Below are 15,556 nucleotides of genomic sequence, written 5' to 3'. Positions count from 1 at the left end.
CCCACACAGTGTCACGAGGGGGGCTGGGGTTCAACCCACCCTGAGAGAATAGTACTGTGCATCCCCTGCTCAAACACATACCTGTCGCTCAGGGTTATTGGTATCTCTGCCTCCTGAAGCAGCCCTGTCCAGGTATGGACCCCCATGCAAGGACTGGGGGTCTTGGCAGACAGCAAAGCTGAATCCTGCAGGCTGCCTGGCAGCAAAGGCCAGCAGCATCCTGGGCTACATTAACAGGAGCACCACCAGCAGATGAACAGAGTGATTACCTCCCTGTACTCACCATTTCTTAGACCCTGGTTAGAATATTGCAGTCAGTTTTGGGCTCTCTGGTGCAACAAAAATGTAATAAATTGGAGTGAGGTTGGGATGGGGGATGACCCAAAGAAGCCCAGGGGGCTGGAGCACTTGCCTTGCAAGGAGAGGCTGAGGAAGCTGGGCATGCTCAGCCTGGAGAGGAGATGGCTCGGAGGGACCTAACAGCAGCTTGCCCGTACCTATGAGGAGGTTAGCAAGGAGCCAGGCTCACTACAGTGCTGTACAGCAGGAGAACGAGACACAGTGGACATAGGGGAAACAAGTCCAGGCTGGCTATGAGGACACCCTTTTTCCCATGAGGGTAATCTGGGTGGGAGGTGGATTGCCTGGAGAGGTTTTGTGGTCTCCATGCTTGGAAGTTTTCAAGACCCAGCTGGGTCAAGCCTGGAGCAACCTGTATCTGGTGTGAGCCCTGGGTTGGATTAGCAGGGACCTCCTGGGGTCTCTTCCCCTGTGAATGGCTCTGTGGTCCTGCATTTTCATAGGGCAGGGAGGTGGGACTGGCCATGGAGGAGGTCGTGGGGCAGAGGGGGGGTGGACTCTGCACCAGGAGTGTGCTGCTGGGGTGCTGGACCAGGATAGTGGTGTGGTGTGCTGGTAGAGGGAAAACCTCCTGTGCTGCATGGAGCATTCCCAGGCCACACACATGCTCTGGGTGCTGCTGCCTGCCATGGATTTGGCCTGGTGTGGGACACCATCCCATTGTTCACCCTCAGTGCTCTTTGTGCAGAGGTCTGGCAGAGTGCAAGTCCACTGTAGCTCCTACGCCTGCCCTGCCAGCCCCTGTTGGCATCTCGGGTGGCCCTGGGCACCTGTGTTTTGGGACTGTTTCCTGGCTCTTGGGTGAAGCCCCTGCCTCAATGGGGTCAGCCACACAGCTGCCCTCCCTCTCTGCCTGCTGCGGGAGGAGTGGGACTGGGTCTGCCGCCCCAGGCACCCTGCCTGTCCCCTCAATCCTTTTCTTCCTTGTGGGTGTTGTTGCTGAGGTGCCTTGGCTGCCTTCCCACCTTCCCTTCAGAAACCGGGGGGGGGGGGAGGAGCAGGCTAATTTCTTCCACGTTTATAACAGAGCACAGGAATGCTTCTGTTTTATGGCCACGGTTATAGCACACTGAGGGAAGAGCTTTCTAACCGGATTGCTCTGACCTGGCTGTGAACTGTTCTCATTTGGCAGAAAATGAGCATCTTGAGTTGTATGGCTGGGGGCTGCAGAAGAGTCCTGTTTGCGGCCAGGATTGTGCTTTAGGAAAATTGCACAAAGGGAGGAGGAAATAGTTTGGATTTTAATAAAGTCTACTTTATTTTGTTAATTTACTTTTTTTTTTTAATTGCACAGCAAGTGCTCGTCTCCGTCTTACAAGTAAGTCAATTCCATGCAGGGCTGTAGCAAATTGATTTGAGATCTATGAATGAAAAACAGTGAATGACTGCCAAGCATTTTTATATTATGGAAGTTTAAAGCACATTATGGGTGAGCATCCTCATTACTCCTGAGGAGAGGTCACTTCGCAGATCAGGATTGGTGCAAGAAAGGAAACCAATTTGGGAAGACCAGGAACATGAAAAGTGCATCAGCTGCAGCAGGTGTTAGAGAGTCCTTTTTCTGCTTGGATGTTGGAAGAGAAACCTTTTTCTTTCAACTCTTGAGAAAAAGGTGTACAAAGCAAAAAAGCATAAAGAGTTTACTTCCATGGGGTGACTGCAAACGATGTCCTGCTGCTTTCATTAATGAGTGGGAGAAGTTCACTTTAATCACTCTGCCTCTGAACCAGTCCCTCTGCTATGTAGGAGCAGCTTCTGGTGGCCTGTATCCAAGCGTTTCTTTTGGTGGCTCCTAAAGGGACTTACAAAGAAATTACAAACTTCCTGACAACCTCCTGAGCGCCATTCGGGGAGTAGAAGAAAATTGTTTGCATTTTTATATGTTATGTTATACATTTCTCCAGCTGACTTATTTCAGTTTGTCGAGGAAACTTACACAGCCTCACAGATGGGTTTTTTCAATTGTTCTTCCTAACAGCAGAAGTTGAAAAGTTTAGTCCTTGTGAGAGGGGCTTCCTCTACCAGGCTGCAAATGGCCTGGATTTCGGTCCCAACACGCCGCAGGCATCCAGCAGGAAACTGCTCTTCATGTGCTCCCAACTAGCTGTCTGTTAGCGGTGCTCTGTGGCCCCAGGGGTTAATTTCCCAAAATCCTTCGCTGAAACTTGTTAATAACTTCCATATGTACCCATGTGTGTGCACAGGAGGGGCCCCACAGCCAGCAGATCTTGTAATAATACTTTGTTACCTCTGACTTAAGGGTCTGTATGCCATTAGGGACCTGCCTCAGTGGATTGGGATTCACTGAAAAACACAAGTTTGTGCAAAAGCATTTCAAAAAACATGTATTAACATTTGGGCATCCTCAGTGTTTGGAAATGAGCTCCTCCTAGGTAGTCAAGGTTCAAAATAAAACCTTCTGTGTACACACAGCTGGGTCTCAGTTTTGGACCCTTACCCTGATGTCCCTCTGAAAACATGTATTTGCATCATTAGTCTTTAAAAGTGCTAAACCCCTTAATTTACAGGAATACCTTGGTTAGCGGAGTGTGATAGCTTTGTCTAATTGAGTTATTTTGCACCAATTCCTGAGATGTTTGGTATCTCTAAAGTTAGAATAACTGCATGCACTGGAGCTTTCTGCCTGCCCTGCACCATTGCTTGGTGCAGTGGCAGGGCTACTGAGGGCAGTGTTCAAAGAGAGCACGGGTGTCAAAGGGAGAGGGAGATGCAGCAGAACTGCTCTGCAACTCTTGATGCCTCCCTGCAGAGCTGCCCGGGTCTCTGCGTGCTCCCTCTGCCTTGTGATCTCAGCTGGGGCTGGCGGAGCTAGCGTTTTGATTCAGGCAAAGCAGAGTACTTCCAAATGCTTCCTGGCTCGATAGATTAGGACTTTTCAGCCAGAAAAGAGATGGCTGAGGTCTGCGGCAGAGATCTGTGAAGCCTAAATGCCATGGAGTAGGTGACCAAGTAAGTGTGTTTTCTTAAAAAAACCAAGGAGGCATCCAATTAAATACTCAAGTGCAAGACTCAAAAGAAACAAAAGGAGACATTTCTTCATGTGACATATAGCTTAAGCTGTGGAAGTCCCTGCCACAGGCCACCAGTGAGCACCTGTGGAGGAGGAAAAGCTGAGTCGGGGAATAGGAGAGAGGTGGGATCCAGGTGCAGCTTTGAGCTCTGTGCCTTGTTGGGCACACCTCTGCTATGGCAGGAGTGTGGGAACAAGCCAGCCTAAGCGCAGTATTAGGCTCAACAGTATGGAGTGCAACCCAGGCCAGTGGCTCAGCAGGGGATAACTGTGCTGAGCTCAGAGCATTCATGGAGCTCTTGTACCTGTGCTGGGACCTCTTGAGGCAGAGGGCATGTCTGCATGTGGCAGACCCATAAACCCACCCATACAGTGTGCAGTTGTGTGCCCTAGCAGCTGTTTGATGGCAGCCCCAGCGGGAGCAGCCCTTGGGCACTTCCTCCCAGCTCTCTTGAGCAGAAAAAGTGGGACACCCATCTGATGCCTGGAGGCAATCACCAGCACAGGCTGGGGAGAAAAATGTGGCCATGGTCCACAATGAGTGAAAGAGTCTGACTTGTCAGTGGAGGGCATCAGAGGAGGCCAGCACCAGCCCAAGGTGACGGCTGGGACAGCTCTGCCCAGCCATGCTGGTTGGGGCAGGGCTAGGGACTCCCAGCCCAACTACTGTCATGTCAGAAAGGAGCTTTTGAGAAAGCTGTGCAAAATGCTGTAAGCACTGGCAGCCCCCTAGATCTGCGTTTGATTCATCCAACCTAGAGCAAACATGCATACACTTCTAAAGGAAGATTTTTCTGGCTCCTGGGCTACCTGCTCGCCCAAGACACCACCCTTGCTGTCAGAGCTCTCAGCCTTTGAGCTGGTCCCAGATGCCATTGAAATGAATGACCAGATTGTTGTTCTCCTTGGAAGCTTTTGGATTAGCCCCCTCCCCCCCCATTTTGTCAGGGCAATGTGAGCAAACATGGGGTTTCCACACTAAACGTAATCAAAACAAACCCTGCTCCCACTGTCTTGTGCAACAAATCATGCTGGGGGAATTGCTGGCATTCGGCATGATTAGCCCAAGCACAGATGCCTTCCAGCTCATAAACAATAGCCTAAAGGATTGGAGAGGATCACAAACAAAGCACTTACAGACAAGACAGCATTTTCAAAAGGGACTTGAGAGCTTATGTCCATTGGGGGTTTGTCTTTTAAAAATAAACCAGAAGTAAACAAATTGACAAAGACAGCTCTGCAGAATCTAAGAGAATGAAAATGAGGAGACTGGATGAAATAATACTTCAAAAATTAAGCTGGGGGAAACTTAAGGCAGAACTAATGGGTCCTTTTAAACTCAACAAAATGTGCCCACAGCCTTGGGGATGGGCAGACACTGGAAACCCCACCTGTCCATGCTGATGAGGCCAGGTGGGAGGTGGAAGGGATGCAGAAGGAGACCCTGCTCAATTCACAGGAGAAAAAAAAAATCCCTTAAAAAGCAGTGACAGCAACAAAAGAATTAGATGATTTGGGTTTGTTAAGTTTTATGGAGATTCAGTCTGAAAGGTACATTCCCTGCTAGTGATGAATTGCTGTGAATTTCAGACTGAAACAGTTCAGTTTGTGTAAACCATAGTATTTGTATCATGCTTTTATTTGGGTTTATTCAATCTCATTTTTTTATAGTAACATTTTTGAATGTGGGCTGACTTGTTTCAAATTGAGTCTGATTTCTCCTGGCCCTGGCAGAGTGAAGTAGGAAGTGACCAGCTTCACACCCAAGAGCTCCTGCAAGGGGCCAGCAAAGTTCTTGACATTGATGGAGCTGCTTGCTTGTTTAGATGCTATGGTGAACGGGAGCTGTGGCAGGAGCTTGCCAGCATCATTGTAACTGAGATGTTGTGCTGGTTTTGGCTGGGATAGAGTTGATTTTCTTCACAGTGGCTAGTATGGGGTTATGTTGTGGATTTGTGCTGAAAACAGTGTTGATAACACAGGGATGTGTTAGTTATTGCTGAGCAGTGCTTACACAGTCAAGGCCTTTTCTGCTTCTCACACCACCCCACCAGCGAGTAGGCTGGGGGTGCACAAGTTGTTGGGAGGGGACACAGCTGACCCAAGGGATATTCCATACCATATGATGTCATGCTTAGCATAAAAAACTAGGGGAAGAAGGAGGAAGGGAGGGGGACGTTTGGAGTGATGGCGTTTGTCTTCCCCAGTCACTGTTAGGTGTGATAGAGCCCTGCTTTCCTGGAGATGGCTGAACACCTGCCTGCCGGTGGGAAGTGGTGAATGAATTCCTTGTTTTGCTTTGCTTGCACATGCAGCTTTTGCTTTACCTATTAAACTGTCTTTATCTCAAGAGTTTTCTCACTTTTACCCTTCTGATTCTCTCCCCCATCCCAGCCTGGGGGGGAGTGAGCGAGCGGCTGTGTGAGGCTTAGTTGCTGGCTGGGGTTAAACCATGACAGATGGCATTGCAAGTAATGCTGAGTCCAGAAAGACGCCAGCATCCGTCACGCCTTCCCTGGTTCTCTGCATGCTGTGAACATGTGCATGCAGCAGACCCCCTTCGTTTAAAAGCTTCAGCCTAAAAAGTAGCAACTACTCTGACCACAGAGTGCATACATTAGTGTCGTGGTTTAAGCCCAGCCGGCAGCAAAGCACCATGAGGCCGCTTGCTCACTACTCCTGCCCCATGGGATGGGGAGAAGAAAATATAACAGAAAGCTCGTGGGTGGAGATGAGGGCAGGGAGGGATCACTCAACCAATTATGGTCACGGGCAAAGCAGACTCATCTTGGGGGAAAAAAAATCAATTTAATTTGTTACCAATCAAATCAGAGTAGGATAATGGGAAGTAAAACGCAATCTTAAAACACCTTACCCCCACCCCTCCCTTCTTCCCAGCTCAACTGTACCCCTGGTTTTCTTTCCTTCTTCCCCCCTGGCAGCGCAGGGGGATGGGGAATGGGGGTTGTGGTCAGTTCATCACACATTGTCTCTGCTGCTCCTTCCTCCTCGGGAGGAGGACTCCTCACTCTTCCCCTGCTCCGGCATGAGCTCCCTCCCACAGGTGACAGTTCTCCATGAACTTCTCCAGTGTGGGACCTTTCTGCAGGCTGCATTCCTTCAGGCACAGGCTGCTCCAGCACAGGCTTTCCCATGGAGTCATGGCCATCTTTGGGGGCACCCACAGGCTCCAGTGTGGGCTTCACCCCAGTCTGCAGGTGGGCATCTGCTCCCCCGCTCACCTCCATGGGCTCGGGGGTACAGCCTCCTGTCTCACCACAGGCTGCAGGGGCATCCCCTCCTCTGGCGCACCTCCTCCCCCTCCTTCTTCACTGACCTCGGTACCTGCACAAGGGCTTCTCTCACATTACAATCTCCTCCCCCGCTGCAGATTCCCCTTCTGAAATCTGTTCTCCCAGAGGCGCTACCACCATCGCTGATGGGCTTGGCCTGGGCCAGAGGAGGGTCCAGCTTGGAGTCGGGGCAGCTTCGAGCAGCTTCTCACAGGAGCCGGCCCTGCGGCCCCTCACCTGCTACTAAAACCGGGCCACACAAACCCCAAACAATTAGCACAAGGTATGTGCCAGGTCCTTGCCACTAGACTTTTAGGTGCATCTAGGGTTATTCTGGGATTCACTGAATCTCAAGCCTAATAGAATAGAGGTGCAAATCCAGATGTTCTAGGTAGTATCCAGCCTCTAGGTTGTAACCCTTGTTCTGCGGTAATGGGTTGAGAAAGACTGATAGCTCCTTTTATCCCTGGACTTCTGTGAAGAGCTCTCCAAGGCATCGAGATGGGACAACAGGGTGGTGGAGAACAGGAGCTTAAGATCTTTTCCTGCTCCTACAGACTGTGCAGGGAATCGGCCAGATAGGAAGGCAGCTGTAATGTACATGCTGAAATACCTAAAATAAGCCATGCAAACAAATCAGTTGTATGTTATCCAGATGGGACTGTTCAAATCCAATAATAGCAGTAAAGTGCTCCCGAACTCTGCAGAGAGAGAGATTATAGAAGGATCAGGTATAATTATAGTGCCTTATTATTACCATTCTCATCATTCTTTCTAACAAAGCTTTTCAATAGGAAGAAAAAACTTGTTGCGGGAGAACATAATGTGTTTGCTGGAATTTTTTCATTCTTCCTTGCAAGGCTGTTCAAGTCAGTCCCTGTAAATGGTATTAATAAATACCATAATGATCTTGGACTAGATTATCTTTCAGACGATACCTTCTTTAGCAGCTATCTATGGCCTTGCTACAGCAAACCCTTCTGAAACGCCTCACTGTTGCTACTACTAGTGATAGCACCAGCAAAAATACCCCACTGCTGCTCTGATCTTTGCTTTGATACATGTAATTCTAAGCAGGGTTAAGCAATGCCCTTAAAATATTAGTGTCTGCAAATGGCTTGTCTGTCTCTGTACTGCTCCAAAGCTGGAGGTGTATGGGTGGAATGATTTAGCAAATATTCTCTACTTTGGAGAGAGTCATAGAGCCGGAGGTACCTATCTGCAAGCTGTTCTCTCCCACCCAAGTCCCAACTCCTCTGAACACCATCAGTGCTTGTGAGAAAAGCCCGGGGTTATCAGAATCAGAGCCCAGGCAAAATGGGGGTGGGAAACATGCATCCTTGTATGCAGGTTGGTCTTGTGTGCTGGCACCACTGAGAGAAGGAAAAAGGCCTCCCGGCATTTTTTCAGCAGTATCCCTTTTGGGGTGACTGCAGATTCCTGGAAATATTGCTGTCGAAGGAACCTGATGGTGCAACGGAGCCATGCTCACCATGGAGGCGCAGCCCTGCAGCAGCTCTACAACCCAGTTCAGAATTCCCAGGAAGGCAATTTCTCACAGGAGAGAAGTCCCAGGCAGCTCTTCCACTTCTGCAGGTCCCTTGGCCTCGGAGCAACTTAGTATGGGGAAAAGCTGTCGGTGAGTACATGGATAGTAAAAACTCTACCAACACACCTCATTCTGCAGCCCTCCCTGCGTTGCCGTCCTTGTGGCCCTGATTCGGTGAAACCCTTGTGCCTCTCAGCTTGGGGAGATGTCCGCACCTGTGTCAAGTGTTGCACTGCAGGAGAGCATGTCTCCCAGGCCTCATGTCTTCGTGCCCTGCACGCCTGCAGGTCCTGGGCAAACCAGGAGGAGAGGAGGTGTGGTTCAGACAGACACAGCAGGCTTGGGGGGGACAGGTTAAATTTGTTTCTTGGGCAGAAGGAAGGGGTGGTTTGCTGAGATGGGTCTTCCTCTTTTCTCCTTCTCTCCTCTTCTCCCCTCCCCTGAGCACCTTGACAGACCCTTGCTCTCAGCTCAATGAAAGTAGGGCAGAGTCTAACCACATTTCAAGCTGTCTGCATTTTTGGATTCTGGGTAACTGCGATCTCTATCTGTTCCTAGAAAAGATTTAAACAACTTACGAACCACAGCTGGGCAGAGATAATAAAGGAAGCAGTACTGGGGTGGGGAAGGATCTCCCCAGTGTGTGCAGAGTGGGGAGAGGGGGGGTCTGCAGGAGAAGCCGTGGGCCCAGCTGTGGTAGAGGGTCTCCACATGGGTACTTGGGCTGTGGGGGGGCACAGCAGGGCTGCCTTAGGGAAACCTCAGAAAGTATTGGTAGCTAGGTATATAATGTGTGTGTTTATACATGCATATATATACATACATAGATACATACATACATACATATATATATATATATGTAAAGAGCAAGTAGATATATATTTAGCCACAGGAGAAAGGGTCTGAACCCTGCTATGGTATCCACCTTGTCCCACCTCCATGCAGTTGTTCTTGCTGAGGTTATGTCTCTGTGCGGACAGGACATGCTTCCTCTTGCACTCCAGGGTTTTTTTCATTTCCTATTTCCCATCCCAGTTGGACCCACATCTACCATCACACAGTTTTCCAGGCAGGAGAGACCCCTTTCACTGGAGGGATTGGAGTGAGTTCAGGCTCAATTCCCAACCTCCAGACCCAAAGAGAGGTTCAGAAAACCCCTCCGAGGTCTCTCCCTGCCCCACAGCAGCCTTGGCTGTTCCCAGTGCACTCAATAGTGCTCTGCAAGGGTTGAAAGAACAAAACCTGATGATGATCCTCTTGCATTAGGCCAAAACTACAGATCCTTGTCCTGTAGTCCTGTCAGCCAGGGATGCAGACGGCAGGTGGGAAATTAGGGTGGGGAGGGAAGACAGAATGAAACACATTCCTATATTGGCAAAAATCCGAGCAGAGAGATGGTTCTTCCAGCAAATGCTTTTGCCAAGATGCTTTATTTAGTTTGCATAGCCAGAATAGGGCCTGGTGGTAAAAAGATGGTTTTCCACCCTAGGAGAGTGTGCTATAACAGCTGTATCAGCCTGTGTATTCTCCACAGTTCACGATAAAAGCAAAGTTGAGGAATTAATAGAAAAAATAAAAGCCGTATTCATTTGCCAGTGAGATATTTAGCTACTTAATCCATTTCCAGCCTTCCTCCCAGGAGCTGGCAGAGGCCTGGTGTGCACGAGAAAAGCCGTGCCAATCTAAACCGGGGCGTGATTCCATACTTGTCAACTGTGGGGGTCCATGCTGGTTTCCAAGGTTGCTGTCGCTGTGCTGTGGGTTGTACATCCCAACACCCTGAGCTGGAAAGCTGCCACAGGCCAAAGAAAGGATCCCAGCTAAAAAAAACAGTAAGGAAGACAAGGAAAGGGGAACACCCCCCCCCCACCACCCCACAGAAAAAAGCAAGGGGAAGAACAGGGGAGGGAATGAGGTGGTCTGGGTGCGCGGGAGTGCAGAGTATCCTTGAATCAGCTGGGCGGCTGGGGGGGGGGGGGCAGGAGCTTGGACTTGGAAGCAGCTGTGGGGCAGTCCAGGGTATCTGGAAGTGGGCAGAAGCTGCCCCCTGCCAGGGTGCAGGGAGCCAGGGCTGGCACAGCCAGCTGGCTCGAAGCAGGACTTGCTGAGGCTGGAGCAGCTTTCCTGCGCAGTCAAGGCCAGAAGGGCCATCTGGTGAGGCCAGTGCTGGCAGGGACCGGTCCTGCAGTTCCCTTGCAACCGCTGCCACCTTGTCCAACACGATCATCCCTGTGTCTCCCCTGTGCAGGACCCAGCCCCTGCCAAACCTGCCTGCCCCCCACCCTTCACCCCTTACAGAGAGGATGCACAGCCCTTCACTCAGGAGGATTTCAGGGCATGATGTGCACAACTCAAGGTGTGCAACTGGCGAGGAGAGGGGTGGGGGGGGTTCCTGTTTTAAGAGAGCATGGCTGGGAGCAGTCAGCAGCGTGCCCCGCTCCTGCCCAGCATGCCTACCCCAGGTTTTTTGCTGCTAACGTGAGAAAGTTCAGGCCAGCACGGCTGTGGCACCTGCTGTCGTACTCCCACTGGGAGCTGGAAAAGCATGCTGCCGGGACTGCTCACAGCACCCGCATGCCCTTGGAGCACAGCAGCAAGCCTGCTGCTGTTTGTGGAGACACTCATTTGAGCCTGCCCCTGTTGAGGCAACCACGGCAAGCCAAACACCATTGCTGGAGGCTTGACTGTGCAGCATCACTGATTAGCGGCATGAAATAGGTGCCTGGGCTTTGCCGGTCGTAGAAAGCAACGACATGCAGTGCCAGGAGGCCTCTGCAAGCTGAGAAGTATCATTCATAATAAAACTGTGCTCCTCACCAGCGCTGGCAGGACTTTCCAGCCCTCGGCGTAGGAGGGATGGCTTGCAAGCAGCTGGGGCAGACAGTGCCAGGCGCTGGAGGCAACACTGCCCGCGGCTCCCCGTGCCTTGCCGCCCCCCCCCGGCTGGGGACCGCTGCCCCTGAAAGGGCTCAGCAGAAGTGACTCAGCCACTGCCGCTGGCTGCCATTGCCGGAGGGGGCTGCAGGCTGGGGCTGCGAGGGGAGCTGCTGGTGGCGGGGCAAGAGGGGTGCGTGGGGTGACAGGCCCGGGCCGCTGCGCGGGCAGTGACCTCTGGCAGCAGGCAGGCAGCTGGGAGCGGGGATGGATTCAACCCCCTGCAGCGGAGCTGCGCGTCCCACAGAGCCTGCGGTAAGGTTTATCTTCCTTTTCCGCACCCCGTCTTCTGCTTGCTCCCACCTAATGGGCGAACTGCTACTGCGGCGTCTGCAGCTTGCTGAGTAAATATTGTTCTTCGAGTTGTCGATTACGGTTAATTAGCATTAATTTTGCCTGAAATGGATCCTAGTCGTGCTCGTTTTCTCCGGGAATGCAGCTGCGGCGCTGCCGAGTGGGGGAGACACCGAGCGGCACCGGGTAGGGAACACGGCGGGTTCCCCGGTGACCTGGGACCGTGGCGGTGGGCGGGTGCAGGAGGGAGGGAGGGGTAGGCCGGGCCCAGCACCACACGGGCTTTTCACACACTTTATTTTCTGAGCGACCTGTACGGGCCCGGCCCCGCATCTGCGCCTCGCGTGAGCTGACTCGCAGGTGGCGCAACCCTCGCGGCGCCGGCAGAGCACCCTGCGGCTGCGCGACGCCGGACGGCGAGCATTCACCTGCCCCGAAAGGAAAAAATTCAGTCACCGCTGCTCATCTCTTGGCGGGCCGCGGGCTCGGCCCCGCCGCGGGGAGCGGGGAGCGGGGGCCGGGGCCGGGGCCGGGGCCGGGGCGGGCCCCGCCGGCGGGCGGGAGCAGGGACGGCGGCGGCGCGCGGCGACGGCGCCATCTTGTGGGCGAGGGCGCGGGTTGGCGGGCAACGGCCGCCGCCCCTCAGCCCCTGCCCCGCGACCGAGCCAAGCCGAGGCTCTGTGGCGGCGAGGCGGGTGTCTCTGCGCCTTGGCCGAGGCAGCTCCGCTGTCCCTCCCGGTGCGGGTGAGCTGCCTGGGGGAAGCTTTACCCCCCCTTGCACGAGTGGACGAAACGTGGCCCGGTCAGCAGAGCAGCTCTGGCCCTGCTTCAGCCCCAGGCCCAGCCAAGTGGACCTTCTCCTGGAAGGTGTCAGCCTGAGAAGGCAAGGAAGTCTTTCCAGGCAAAATCCCGCTTGCCCTATGGGCTGTAAGAGGGAGCCTGTGAAAGGGAGCTGTAGGGAGCACCGCGAGGTTGAGGCGCAGCCACGCAGCGTCAGACCCGAGAGCGCATCAGGCATGTGATGATAATTTAGTCCCTGGGAATCTTTCCAGAAGATGACAGAAAAAGAGCAGGAGCAGGGTGATTTCTGAGGCAGGCTCATTTTGCTGGTGAAAGGGAATTATAGAAGTGCCCCCTCCCTTCCCCACGGTAGTGTCAACACCTTTCTTTTTCTGGTTTCCCCTCGAGTTGCTGATTGTTCTGTTCCCTAGAGCAGTTCAACGGGTAGAAATGTAGCAAGGGCATTGGCAGCTTTTACCTCGGCATCATCCAGCCCTGCTGAGAGGCACTCGACACACAACAGTGGTAAAAATGCTGGCAGAGGTATGGCCCTGCTCGCGCTGGCTCTCCTACCACTCCTGCTGCCAGACAGAAGGAAACTGTATGCCTCAGAGTCTGGGGTTAGAGGAGTCAAAGAGATTGTGAATCCTCAGAGGTGTGTGTGTCGCCGCTGGCTGGCTTTCCAGCAATGGGGGATTGAGCTGGTCTCTGGCAAGGCAGCAAATCTGGAGCTGCTGTGCTGGGGAATGCTCTGAAGCGCTTTCTGCAATCAGGCTTGTTGAGTTGCTGCAGCTCTTCTCTGCGCCAAGCGCTGTTTCTCTTTTGCACGGTTGTGGTGTTAAACGCTTCAGGAATAAAGAGGCTTTGTTGTGGTCCCTGCAGCATTGCTTTTGCCTTGACTAGCAGCAGCCTTTTTGTTTGAATAATTGTTTTCCCTGGAGTTGGTTGTGCAAGCACATGTGTGTGTGCCTTAACTTGTGGGGTATACATTGAACACAGCTGTCAACAGGCAATTCTGGTAGGTTCAGCACTTGCCCAAACTTGTTGTTGTTCGTGCACACCAGAACAATGTGCTTTTCCTCATGGCTGGGAACGCTGGTCACTGTTGCAGGCTTTTAACAGTGCTTGAGTGAAATTAATGGCCGCTTTCCAGCTACAAGAAGAAACTGTTGCTATCACCTAGCCCAATCCTGTATTTAGTCTCAGGAAGTGACCAGCATTCGCTGCATCAAAGGAAGGACCAAGCCATACGGATCCTGGCCAGTCTGTGCTGTGGTGGGGCTACAGCTGGATGGGTGGTTCCCTCCTTGTCATGCTGCAGGGACCAGCTCACATGCAGCAGTGTACTGTATAATGCATGAGTGAAGGTCATACAATGACCTATTCCTTTGGAGCATTGTAATTTATTTCCTTTGGCACAGGTATCCTGGTTAGTTCCACCTAAGTTTCGGGGGGATCAGTTCAGCCTTGCTACAAGCTGGTAATAGAAACACACAACTCCCCAGCTTTTCCTCATCTTCCTCCCATTTATGTCTCCAGGGTTAAAACCCAGTCCAGAATCCCCAGACCAAATTGAATTAGAATTTAACATTCAAAGATTCAGGCTCCCTTTAGGCTCTAAGGAACAGAATGTCATCCTGTCTCGCAGTTAATAGCTGCTGGGTAGTCGTTTCAAAGCCATTTCTTTTCAGCAAGCTGTACCATAGCAAATCCCAGCAGTGAATGTATTTCTGGCCTGTCCGTGACTCTAATCCCACAGCTGAGTCTTAGGTGTGATCTCTTTTGAAATGCTAGATCTATATATTTTTTTCTAAATTTCAGACAGCGATATTTGTAGGACTTGGCATTTAGAGTGGCAACAGGGTTGTTTGTAGGAAGAGAAGGGAAAGGACGGAAGGACGATGTTGACCTCACAGCCCTACAAACCTACCGCACTTAATCCACTTATCACTCTGAATTCCTGAAGCAGATAAATGCTGATAACAGTTAAAACACATCACTGACAGGAGCAGCATGTTCTGTCCTCTAGAAATACATCAGTGCTGGAAATTGCAAAGCTGTGTGCTACTGTGGGGATGAATGTGATATAAGAGTGAAGGAAGAAGGCCTCACTGGTCGGCAGAGTTCTTCCACAGGAGGGTAGTAAGCCCCTGCCCCCCTTCTCCCTCCCTGCCCCAACTACCTTGAGATGCCATTCAGGCCTGAGAAATGCTGCCGAGCACTGTTGTGACCCCACAGCCCCCCAGAGCCACAGCTGCCTGATCTGTGCCTACATATCTGAAATACCAAGTGGGCCCCAAGTGTCTTGTTACTGTTCTTGATTGTCCTTGCTGCTCAGTGTTAAGACCTGTGAGGAGCGATTTCCAGCTGAGACCAGCCCCATGCAGCTCACGTCAGCATGTCTTGGGGAACAGAGTTAGTTTTGGCTAATCTGAGCTAAACCTTCCCTGGAGGAGTGCAGCTGCTGCACCAGCCTTGCACAGCCACATGAAACCACTTGCTCATCTCTCCATCTGTTAGGGCTCTCAGCAAGGTACCAGAGCCATCCCTGGGCTCAGGGGGCCGCAGTGGCCACAGCTGCATGCCACTGCCTGTGTCAAGACCACTTCTTCCTGAGGACTTGTCCCAGCCTGAATAGGAGGAAAAAGGCTGTAAACCAATGGTTGCTTTGGAGCCAACCTTGCTCCTACAAACTCTGGAGGGATAAAACAATGGACAGAGAGTGATTTTGACAACACGCAGTTTGCAGGCTCGTCTACCTTCTTAGGTCTTTTGCCGCATGGCCATGCCCCACGTCTCCACAGCACAGCACCCTGTGTGAGCGGGCACCGTTGAAATTGCAGCAAAGTTCTTTCTTGTGGACAGTGCAAATGTCTCATGAGAAGTGTGAAAGGAGGAAGCTGCTTAGAGAGAAGTGAAGACCTCCCAGACATCAGGGTTATTTTTGAGTCAGATGCTGCTCAGCTGTTACATTGCAGATGTCTCAGCTAAAAACAAGCTTTCGCTGAAATCAAAGACTCTTCATGAGTATTAGGCAGCAGGATCCTCCCACAAAAAGAAGGTTTTCTTCTTCAAAGGGCTCTCCTTAGATTTCCCTACAATAGATTTCTTAGGGCTTGCCTGCATTGCAAAGCTGTGTGGATCTGAGACATCTCAGCTGTTGGGAATGAATTTGCTGTCTGGTTGTTCTCACTTCTGGAATAAAAGTACCTTCCTCTGAAGTGACCCAGTGGAGGGCTTGGCTGTGGAGGGAAGTTTTGTGCAGTCAGGAGTACAGTGGAGCCGTTTCTCTGTACTGACTGCTGATGTGGGTAC

The 15,556-nt window shown here is 51.8% G+C and overlaps 1 protein-coding gene across 1 annotated transcript in view; it reads right to left on the bottom strand.

The window, feature by feature from the left end:
• Positions 1 to 15,556, bottom strand: part of PHETA2 (PH domain containing endocytic trafficking adaptor 2) — a 255,679-nt gene that overhangs the window by 36,160 nt on the left and 203,963 nt on the right. The gene's annotated exons all lie outside the window — the stretch shown is intronic.

Source organism: Accipiter gentilis, chromosome 18 (assembly GCF_929443795.1).
Source record: "Accipiter gentilis chromosome 18, bAccGen1.1, whole genome shotgun sequence".
NCBI classification, from domain to species: Eukaryota; Metazoa; Chordata; class Aves; order Accipitriformes; family Accipitridae; genus Astur; species Astur gentilis.
The sequence above is the reverse complement of the archived record's forward strand: the minus strand, read 5'-3'. Positions and strand labels throughout refer to the sequence as shown.